Source organism: Octodon degus, unplaced genomic scaffold, assembly GCF_000260255.1.
Source record: "Octodon degus isolate 3935 unplaced genomic scaffold, OctDeg1.0 scaffold00171, whole genome shotgun sequence".
Taxonomy (NCBI): domain Eukaryota; kingdom Metazoa; phylum Chordata; class Mammalia; order Rodentia; family Octodontidae; genus Octodon; species Octodon degus.
In genome coordinates, this window is record NW_004524747.1 from 4,458,611 (window position 1) to 4,471,085 (window position 12,475).

The 12,475-nt window shown below is 38.1% G+C and overlaps 1 pseudogene; it reads left to right on the forward strand.

Annotated features, from left to right (window-relative positions):
* The first annotated feature begins 6,990 nt into the window (after positions 1–6,990).
* LOC101589231 lies at positions 6,991–7,540 on the forward strand (annotated as a pseudogene).
* Positions 7,541–12,475: the final 4,935 nt, after the last annotated feature.

Here is a 12,475-nt window from a genome sequence, read left to right on the forward strand (position 1 = left end):
TCCTGGATAGGAAGAACCAACATTGTGAAGATGGCCATACTCCCAAAATTGCTGTACCGATTTAACACAATCCCTATCAGTCTACCACCAACATACCTCACAGAGCTAGAGAAATCATTTCTAAAATTTATTTGGAACCAGAAAAGACCTAGGATAGCAAAGGCAATTCTGGGCAATAAAAACAAAGCAGGAGGCATTACAATTCCTAACTTGAAATTATACTACAAGGCTACTGTGATAAAATCAGCATGGTACTGGCAACAAAATAGCCCTGAGGATCAAAAAAGACCCTGAAGCCCCTATGAGCATATTCAGCCACCTTATCTTTGACAAAGGGGCCAAACATACTCACTGGAAGAAAGATACCCTCTTTAACAAATGGTGCTGGAAAAACTGGCTCTCTACATGCTGAAAACTCAAACTTGACCCAGGTCTATCACCATGCACTAAGCTAAAGTCAAAATGGATTAAAGATCTAAACATTAAAGCAGAGACACTTAATCTCCTGGAAGAGAAATGAGGAAGAACTCTTGAAGACATAGGGGTAGGCAAAGACTTCATGAACAAAAATCAAATCACACAGGAAACAGTGGAAAGAATTAACAACTGGGACCTGCTCTTACTGAGAAGTTTTTTCACGTCAAAAGAAATTGCCAACAAAGTGAAAAGACAAACCAAAAATTTGGAAAAAATCATGACAAATAAGTACTCAGACAAAGGTCTGCTCTCTAGAATGTATAAAGAACTAATGAACAATAGGGTCCCAAATTTTAAAGTCCCAGTCCAGAAATGGGCATCGGAGATGAACACACACTTCTCAGAGGATGAAATTAAAGAAGCAAATAAATATATGAAAAAATGCTCCACGTCACTAGCCTAGATTCATTTTCATTTTACATTTGTTTCCTATGTTTTCATTTCTCTGTTTTTTATTCTTCCTGTTTTATGTGTATTATTTGAGCAAATTTTAGAACTATTTTTGTTTATCTTTAGTGATATTTTGCATCTATATGTGTTGACTTTTTATAATGGTACATCAAAATATTTTATATATATCATTCTGTATTGTAGACAATTTTCTAAAAAAGTATAGAAATTTATCATGATTTAAAATATTGCAGGGGCCGGTGAGATGGCTCAGTGGAATAATCACTTCCCTGGCAAACGCAAGGTCCTGAGTTCAATCGTCGGTTCCACCAATAAATAAATAAATAAATAAATAAATAAATAAATAAATAAATAAATAAATAAATAAATAAATAAATAAATAAAATATTACAATATGCTTTTAAAATATTCTTTGAAATGTCAAAATATTTTTATGTATGTATCATTATTGTTGGTTGACATTTTGCAACACAAAGTGTTGAAACTGTCATATTTTAAGCCTATTTATTTTCTACTGTTTACATATAATTATCTTAAATATTTTCTCTACATATGTTGGGTTCCATATCGTATAACAGTATACATTTTTGCTTCTTTTCTAAACCATAATTTATAAATCTCAAGGAAAGAATTAAAATTTACTCATCCTTTGTATTCACATTTTGTTCTTGCGTCCCATTTAAAATCATTGTATTAGTTCCTTGCTAAAAATAGCAATTAAATCTTGTTTGGGAGACATTATTTCAGGCTATTTATGGTTTAGAACAGGAATGACCCCCAAACTCCTATGAGCTCAGAAATGGTGTTTTTGAGAGACTTTAGAATCATGGAAGATGCGGGACTCATTGGTGGATTCATTTAGTGGTGTATTTACAGCAAATGAGTGTGCTATTAGGAATTGGACTAATTAATCCAGTACTGCAAGAATGACCATTCACTCCCAAGACGTGGCACTAATCTTTTCATGAATATAGCTCCTTTATGACCCCCCCAAACTACTTAATTATTCTACTATCTCTTATTAACCAAGCCTCCCTGTGACTTTTGGTAGGAACAACCATATGCAAACCATAGCAGTGTTTCAACAATCCAACACAATTCTGACTCTAACAATATAAGGTTAGCATCAGTCTTCATAGGTTTAGCAGCTCAGTCCTCCAACCAGATCAGGTCTTACAGAACTGATAGAGACTAGGTAATTTGTAGGTTTGCTGAATTCTGTCACAGGAAAAGAATTTTCAAGACATATTTCAAGAGGTATAAAAAGGTTTATTAGACAAATCTTTATAAAACACACACTCAGATAGCAAAGTATAGGCTGTCAATAGAGGTGTATTATAGTCTTGGATTGGGATTTTTTATGTGGTCTCAAAGGCCCCTTCAAATTGAGCGATCAAGCAAGGTGTGTATTCCTATTGTCTATAAGGTTATTCTTTTAGTGGACTATGTTAAAAAGCAAAATGTTTACCTGTGTTTCAAGCTGGGAAATACTACCCATAAATATTACTGCTTTCTTAAAGACAGACAACTGTGGGAAGAAGGAAAGTTATAGTTGAAAAGCATGGGTCCAAAGCGCAGCATATAGGTGTACTATATTTTAAAGACCCTTAATTTTTTTGGAGCAGAATCTGTTAACCCTTCCTGGAACATTAAAAGGTTCATGTAACTTTTGTGGTGATGAACTTGAAGTTTTTAAGAATACAATTTTTAAAACTACAAATTCCATTGTCATCTATCTATCTATCATGCCATTCCATTCTATTCCATGTGCTGAGTGAAAGTCCCGAGCCACCTGTACCTCCTTCTGATCAACTGGCTGATCATGGGATTCCCATGATCCCATAATAATATTCAATACTTCTTTACAATGTCTCACAGAACTCAGAAAGATGTTTTACTTATACTCTCCTATTTGTTATAAAGGATATGACTGAGATATATCTAAATGAAAAAGATACATTGGGTGAGATAGAGCCCACAAAGTGGTAACAACCTTTTTCATGTTTTCTTGGGATATATTGCTTTCCCAGCAAATTCAAAGCATTCAGTGAGTCTCAAACTTATGAGAATACATTTTAAGGGGTTTCCATATTAAATCTATTGCTTAGGTATGATTGTCACATTGTTGACTATTGATTAGTTGCCTATTTCACTATTTCTGCTGTCCTTTCAGAAGGTCCAGGAATAAGACTGAAAGTCCTAAGCCTTTATAATAGCATGGATGTTGGGACCGGCTGAAGCTGGAAATTGATTATAGGTCAGAATGACTAAAGCCGTCAAGCTCCCTCAGTCTTAAGAAAAAACATTCTGCCTGGTCAATTTCAACTTTTAATCACTAGGCAACCTTGTGTCTATTAATACTACCTTTGCAAAGGCATACATAAACACTTCTATTATTCTTCTTTGGGTCCTTTGCCAACCAGGCATAGTCCACCACCTGACCTGAGCTATTATCTCTTCTTTATTTTCTAAATCCTCTCTCTATTTTTTCTTGAAGCCCAAAAAGTCACTACACAGTGGTAGTTTTTCTTATAACTTTTCCAGACTGAAGCTATATAGGACCCTCTAAAATTCGCCTTATTACCATTTAAGAAATCCCAAAGGATTTGTAAGCTCTTTATTTGGAACTGAGTACAATTAGGAAAAACATTTCATCATATCCCCTAATGGTTATGATAGTTATTGTATGTAATGGTTGATGCATTGTGTCAGTTTGAGAAGTTGAGAAGCTTAACTAAGGAACTCATCAGGGGCCAGGGTTCTCACTTTGTCCCAAGCTTGTTCAAGAGGAGGGCACAGAGATGGTGTGAGTGTAAAGGACCCACCCTAGTGTGGAAAGCCTGCATACAATGCAGGGGAGAAAAGGAGGCTTGCTCTCCCATCTTTTGCTTTTCTTGCTCTTGCTGTCTTCTGTCACCTTGAAGTGTTGCCCCTGTTGCATGCCACCCTGCCTTGAGGCCAGCTGATTACAGACTGAAACCCCAACACACTGTGAGCTAAATAACCTTTTCCTCTTTAACTTTGAGTGTTGGGTATTTTGTTCTAGCAGCCAGAAAAACATAACTAAGACATTATACTTGTTACTTCTTACATAGTTTGTTATTTATTATATAGTATAAATCTATATCTATATTTATTTCTGGGAATTATTATTTAATTTTGAACTACAAAACAAAGTGCCTACTGGGTAATACTTGAAGTCACATTTAATTTTCAAAAAAAGTTGATGTTAGACATTTAACTTGCAAAGAATTTTTGTTGAAACTTGGTATACATCAAGGGCACTATCGTCATATCATTAATTTCATGAAATTCAAAATCTATATACCTGCTAAAGTATTTACATATATTTATAAGTTAGTAATTACTTTAAGAAAGATGTGTCAACTCATAAAATGCAAATGAAGTAGTACTGACTTCTCATTTTATGAAACTTTTAATTTAGTTAAAATTACATTTACTCTAAGTATTGTATACTAATTTTCAATTCTAAATTTTTATAGACATATATAAAAAATAGGAGTGGTAGTTATTAGGCTCTATTAACAAATAATATGCCAATTATTGATAGCAAATTAATATCATTAGATGTAAAATATCCAACTAATTCTAACAGTGATTTGATAATATTTTCATTAAATTTATAATATTGATAATATTTTCATCAAATTCATGAAATTATAATTTCAGGGAAGTTCATACTAATGCCAAACCTTGTTATGAATATCCCTATGAAATGAGTTAAAAAGTTCACCATTACTCTAAAGATAAATTTATTTGTTATGGGGGCCAGGGAGATGACTCAGTAGAATATGTGCTTCCCTGGCAAGCACAAGGGCGTGAGTTCAATCCCCGGTTCCGCAAAAAAAAAAAAAAAAAAAATTATTTGTTATGTAGTGACAACCTGAATACAGTTTGTTGATACAAGGCATTGTAGGAAGATAAATTATTATTAAATAAACAACAATATAATAAGCTAAAATCAGAATTATCAGTTTTGCACACATAATTCATAACTGCTTTTGGTAAATCAAAATAGAAATTGATATCTTGTATTTATAGACACAAATCCATTGTGCACACACATAAACATACATATGTGTATACAGAAAATCCACATATATCTGTATATATAGGTGTGTTTGCATATGTATATATGTATACTTGTGTGTTTGTATGCGTATACACATAGGTAGCTTGATTGATATATTACCATTACATTATATAAACTACAATGTTGCTGATTTTCTAGGTTTGGGGTCAGATGATGTGAAAGGAAAAGAAAGACAAGGGAAGTAGGGAAGGGAAGGAAAGAAAAGAGGACAAGACAAGGGAGACTCATAAGAGTATGCCTTGAAGCAAGAGTTATGAATCTGTTCATCTGAGGTCCACTTTCAAACATGCTTTAATGATTTCACATTAGCTGTTTTATTTTCTCCTTCCATGAAAACAGGTCAAATGTTGGAGGGCAAGTTTCAGGGGTGGAGAAAGGCCAACGTTGCAGGTCCCTAAATGTTATTCAAGCAGTGATGTCGCACAGATAGTTGACAAGGAAAGCCTGAGATTTGGAGAGGGAATGGTGTGGACATCGAGAATCATTGGAGAGAAATGAAGGAGATTACTCAGGATGAGAAAAGGAACTGAGACAGAACACCTGAGAACACTTCCTCTTGGGGCATCTGCTCAGGTTCCAAGTAGGCAGCACCACTAAGACCAGGAGTTACAGCTGAATTTAAAAGTGGTTATGCGATTCAAAAACTGAGTGCTCTTGGCAATTATAGGGCATCACCTAGGAACTGCTGTTACAGTGGAAAAAGTAGTCTGAGAGAGATGCTGTGGAAAGGTGCTGTGAGATGCTCCAGGTATCTTCTTCGTCTAACTTTTTCATCTGTTTAGTGATGCCACTCCCCTTTATCACACCGCGACTGTACTAAGGTCCCAAATTCCCACAGGATAGGTGGGACACAGAGGTGGGTGTGGGGAACATCAAGATCTGGTGACGCGGAGTTCACGTGACTCACTTGGAGACTACGTGGGAACAGCCCCCGCTCCTGCCAGCCCTGCAGTTTGGTCCTGGACCCGGCGCTCACCCTGAACCAGTTCCTTGAGCTGCTTGGGCTGCTGGGAGCCCGAGGAGGCACAGGTCTGTCCTCTGCTCTTTGCAGGTCAGTGTGAAGGCGGCAGGCTCTGCCGGCAGACCCTGAGAAGAAGTGGATGGAGGTGGGGAGCAGCAATATCCCACAAGAATTGGGAGGGGGCGGTAAACTGAAGCAGCCAGACTGGCTACAAGAGGGCGCAATCACAGCCTGGAAGGGGGATGGGAGAGAGAAAAAGAGGAAGGACGCCACAGCAGCCCTCTGCTTTTGTGAACGTCTCCCCCCACCCATCATTTTAGAGCAAGCAGAGGAGGGAAATGTCCCGCAGTGCGACAATGAACCCTAAGCTCATTATGGAAATAACCCTCTATTTACACACTACACCTTTGAGGGCAAATGGACCTGGACAAAATGGGCGTAGGGGAGGGGCAAGTTGTCTGCTTTTGCCCAAATGCAGTTTGCAAAGCACCCTGGTTTGGTGGACAGATCGAAAAAGAAATGGCGGCTGGGGTGCAGAAAGTGGGGGTGATGGAGGAAAACGGCGGTGAGGAAGGTCTGGACTCAGGAAAGGGACCCGAGTCCCTTTGAGCTTACTGAGTGTACAGGCTCTGTCCCTATGCCCTATCCCTGCAGATCTGCACTTCCATTGTGGCCAGCGCTCTCTGAGGACTGAAAAGGAGCAACTGTTCAGGATCGTCGCAGGTCAGTGGAAGGGTAACAGTCTGCACAGGGACTCAGAGGGTTGAGAGTGTAGAGGGAACTGCCTCCCTCCACCCCCCAGGCCTAGGTAGAGTGTGAGGCTCTGGTTTGTGGGAGGAATATGGGGTGAATGGGGGCAGAAGGCACACTTGGAGGTTGGACCAACTTAAAAGAATCGTCATGAGGGAGATGTAAGTCTGTTTTGTACCAGCCTTTTATCTGTGTCCTCAGTTTCCCCTGTCCCCTCTTTGTCTCCTCCTCCTTCCACCCTAACTTCTAGGACAGAAACAGAAGGGAAAATCCTGACATGAAAAAACTCTGCAGTGAAAATGAAGGAAAACCAGAAAAAGAAAGAAAGATAGAAGACAAAGTAGAGCCTGAAGATGAAGGGAAGACCAAAAAGAAAGAAAAGCTTGACTATGAGAGGAGGCCAGCACTTGAGGGGAAGCTAGAGGGTGAGGAAGAGCCACATGTTGGGGGACAAGGGGAAGATGAAGGCAAGCCTGAAGTGCAGAGCAAGTTAGATGAGGGCAACCCCCAGAGTGAAGGCATAGTAGGATCCCAGGATCAGCCACTAAGCAAGCAGTTGCCCACTGAGAAGAACCTAGATGAAGGCTATGTGCCCCGCAAAGCGAAAAGAAAAACTGATAGGGAAACTGAGGATTCCCCCAAAGACTGTCAAGAGAATATACAGGATACCCACTTTAGCAGGGAGGAGATGATGGGAGAATTTGCAGAAATGTCAAGGAATCAGGAAGAGATGAAGAAAAAACAGAGGATAAATAATTTTTACTGGATGCAAAGAGAGCTATTGGATGCATACCCCACAAGGAGCCCAAGGGGTGTCAGGGGAATGAGAGGTGGAGGTAAAGGCCAAAGAGGTTTGCCTGATATCTCATACATTTAATGCTTGGCCTTCTTCTGACTTTTCTGTTGAGAATACTGCTGGCCCTGCTTCCCTTGGTAAATACATGCCAGGCCCTGTGGTTTAACCTTAAGGTGATACTTTGCTCTAGGTGTCACTCTCCTTTCCACCTACTGCGCTTTGTCTTTTAGTACTGGCTTTTCTCCCATGTACATGGAAGAGATGTTCATGGTATGTTGTAAAATAATAATAAAAATGCAGTGTACAAGACCACATATATATAGTATTAGCCCACTTTCATATAATTGTAAATATGTTTACATAATGCAATTGGGCACAAGACTCTGAATAAGTAGACACTAAAAAGTAGGCAATAGTTATTCCTACACTTTGACTAAGACCAGGTCTCATTTGTACTTAAAAATGGGACTGAATGCCTGTACTTAAGTAATTCTATGCCAATCCTCTTCTGGTGTTCCCACACTGGCTTTTCCTTAGATTTATCTAGGCCAGTGGCACTGCTTGCCCTTTTGTGCAGTTGTCCTATGACTGAGAACTATGGTTTTTCTCTGTGTGAGTCTTTTTCTTTCAGCATTGGGATTGAACCAAGATCTCTGCAGTGAGCTACCACCTCATCCCTTTTTAATTTGAGACAAGCTCTACCTAAGTGACTAAGCTTCTCATTGCTAGGCTCAAAGTTATGATCATCCTCCTTCAGCATCCAAGAGTGGGGATTACAGATGTGTACCACCATATCAAGCTTCCTTGTCTTTATTATATTTATTTGGGCTTTTCTTATTTTTTCCCAATTGATCTCTTTTTATTTTAAAGAGAATCGCCACAATGAGTATGGATTACATTTGCCATAATCCTAATCTTGAAAAGGCAAAACCAGCAAAAAATTGAACTGTTGAGGTTCTTTGTGGGCAATAAAGACACAATTTTTGTTGTCAGATAGAAAATAAGCAAAAGTCACATATCCTCTTGTGCTCATGCTAAAGGACTCTGATCTATTGCTGTAAGGATCAGTATTATCATCTTGAAATGAGGATTGTAGTTGTTTTACAGGACTGTCTAGTGGATAAAATGGTATGCTAACTATGAGTTGTGGTATAAAGTAACATACACCAGACACTCGGGAGGAGTTATGACTTAGGAATAGAAGAATCATGGTTGAAAGCAGACACTTGAGAGAGGGCTGAAGGAAGTCTTGCTTGCACCCATGACTAAGTTCAGACAGCCAAAAGGTAGATGCCTCTCTGTCCTGCATATTTCCATATCTGCTAGGCACAGTGATATTTCTAGTAGGCCTTGCATTGTCTCCTGTTAGGGGATTTACAGTGGTTACAAACATGGCAGTTTATCACTCGTGAGCTGATGTTCACCATCTTTGGCCCCAACAAAAGTGGATAAATTCCTCTCATCACTTAGGAGTTACTGCCAGCAGTTACCAGTGGGTGTCACCGTAGTGCTCCTTGAGTTCTACTAAAAAATCTTCCAAATATCTTTTCAGAAAAATGATCACTTATGTATATGTTGTTTATGTGATTGTGTGTTTTTACGAACCCAATAGTTTCAAAAATACAGACAATCATAATGGCTGTGTTCTCATGTGTTACTATCTTGTTTGCAAACTTTTCTTTCCAGGAAATTGTCATTAGGCCCTACCTTATCAACTTACCAGACCCATGAGCACAGTTGAATTTTTGTTTTTTCTGATGGCACCAAGGATTGAACTCAGGACCTTGCACTTGCCAGGCTTATGCCACTGAGCTATGTCCCCGCCACCCCCTACCTCCACTGTTGAATTTTAAATCCTTACGGGTGAATATGCCCGCAGAGCAGCTGCATCAGCAGTACGTGAAAGCTAATTAGAAATTAAAATGTATCCCAGGCTCTGTCTCAGACCTACTGAGTTAGAATCTTCATTTTAACAAGATCCCAAGGTATCTGAAGAAACCTGGAGAAGTCTGAGGAACCCTTGCTTAAGAAAGACTCTTTCCAGGTTCCCCACTCTCACCTTCACATGAAATATGTACATGAATTATGTAAGATACACATCACAGATTATAAAGTAGACCCATGTTTATCAAAATACAGTTATTCTCTTGTACAGTGTTAATCTTAAGATCAATTCACTGGTTTAAGACTTAAATCTTTTATGATGCAGTAGGATACAGTATAGTTAAATAGAGCCAAATATGAAAGATCAAATAATATTACAAGTAAGATGAATATTATTTTGTGAAATATGTTTTAGTTGTGCATATATGCATGTGTGTATATCAAAAATTGACATAACGTTATTTTTAACTGGAGTTTGTGGCAAAATTATTTTTGAGAAATACTGCATTGAACCCTTTGCATCCTAAGGAATAGCCTATCCATTTCACACATATATTTCTAGTGCCCAGTACAAATATTTACACTTAGTAAAAGTATAAATAATGATTATTAAGTTATAAACCACAAATTCTCCAAGTTTAGCCCCAATCTACACAGATAACCTCGGACAATTATACTGTTTAGTCAAGCTTATTTACAGCTCCAAACAGATTAGGAAAGCATACCATCACAGGCTGGAAAGGGACTGCTGTTGTTCAGATGTGGCAGGCTTGGGCAGGAAAGTTGCCATTATGAAAGAATACATTTTCAGCAGAAGCAAGAAATGCTCCTGGGCTGTCTTGTGTGGAACTTCTCAACCTCAGAAAGACAGGTTCTGCAACTTGGAACTAACCAATTCTGGGATCTGAGCTCTAAAAAGACACAGTGGAAAGTTCTATATAGGTTTCCAGGAGCACAGGCTCACAAAGAAACAAAAGCATGCCTGTCAGTGTGGAAATCCAAAAGATCAGGTCAGTACTAGAGGAGTTGCAATTAAACGTGTACCTGCGTATTATCATGCTCCACTTAGCATGACAGAAAAGGGCCTTGGAGTTATATCATTTTGTTTTTGTGCTTTGACTCCATATGGTTTCCAGTTGTGAATGGTACCAAGTGCAAGAAAAAGATTCATAGTATGTCCACACTGGTAGCTCAAGCTTCTCTGACATTACATCCTGTTGATTCTGCAGGTCCAACAGTATTGTGTGTATGTTTGACATAGAGGCTTTAATGGAAATTTGGAAAGATTTCCAACAGCAAAATTAGATGAAAATCTTGGAAAGCTCCAATAGCAGTATTAGACTACTCAGCCCTAGAGTTCTAGTGTCAAAACCATTGATCCTGGCTTGCTATTGAACCTTAGTAGAGATTTAACAAATGATCATGATCTATTAATTTTCTTCACAAATGAACTACACATTATGAATGTGTTTCTGTCTACTCTGTTGAATACTAATGTTTGGTGTGGGCACTAGCTTTCTACTATTAATTGCAAATGACTTTAGAATATTGGACCTGGGTAAGTCATGAAGGCACAAGTACATTATTTTTAATTCATTTTAATAAGAAAAAATAGCAGTGAAATAGTTTCAAAACAGGTTAGTAGGACAGTTACAATAATTAATACATTACATATTGTTTTCTTCATATTAGTTATTCAGGGGACAAGATGCAGACATGATATCTTGTCTAAATGTTAGTACAAAACTTCTCAATGAACTAAGAGAAAGTGGCTGTATATCTATCCTAACTATCTTGTATATATATTTTTTTTCACAAAATGGTCTTTTATTTATATACCCCTTAAGCACAGGTATATTATATATGCAGTTTTGTTAAACTTTTTTTCAATGCATGTTTCTGCTGTTGCATTGCTTCTCTCAACCTACATGCTATAGTGTGGATCTGGAATGTTCCCCAAGGCCTGAGGGTCAAATTCTTGTTCCATGGTGTTACACTACTGGAAAGGGGTCTAGTAAGGTGTCTCCCAGTCATTGGTTGCATTCCCTTGAAGATGTTTAGTTTCTTACCTTTTTATGTGCTTCTTTCTCTTTTGCACTGTATCATAAGATAAACTGGCTTCCTCTGCCATGTACTTTTATAATGTTATACCATGTCACCACTGACCCAAAGCAACAAGGCCAACCAACCATTGACTGAAACTTCCGAAACTGTGATTATGAATAAAAATAAACTTTCTTTCTTTGTGAGTTGATTTATTGCAGATATTTAGAATATTGGAAAGTTGGCCTTGGGAGATAGCTTGGCAGTCTATGTGCCTGCCTGGCAAGCACAAGGTCCTCAGTTTGATTCCCAGTACCAAATGCCAAGCCTGCCTTGGAACTGGGTGTGGTGGCACACACTTGTAATCCCAGCACTAGGGAGGATCACTATGAGTCTGAACTACATTGCAAGACCTTGTATCAAAAAATGTTTAAAAATAAATAAAAAGTATATTGAAAATCTGAGTAACAGATTACATGTATCTTGTAGGACCTTGTGAGAAGTTCCTCATGCTCATGATGAGTTAGAAAAAGAGAGAGAAAACAATGGCCCAATTCATAGCTGTATTTTCTTGGTATATTGATAGCAGATTCAAGTGGTTAGGTGTTTTACCCTATGTCACTCAATGATAATAAAAAGAAACAATGTGACGGAGATATGTTTCCAGTGTAAAGGATTTTGTGTGCTTTGTATGATTGTCCATTTTGTGTAAAACATACCATGGCTGGATGGTATATCTCTACCCTGGTTCGTGAATTGTAACTAAAGGTTGAGTGATCATAGACTTGCAGAGAATTAATTTGGAAAATTAATGATTAAAATGTTTAGTGAATAGATTTGTAGACCAACCACTCAAGAAGTACACAAATATTAAAGATATTTGCATGCCATCGTGTAATGAGTTACTCTGGCATGACAAATTACCATCCATTTAAAAGCTTAACAAAACACCCATTCATTATCTCACAGGTCTATAGATCATAGTTATAAGGCTGACATGTTATGGCCTCATTCTCTGCTCAAGGTCTGACAAGGTTCA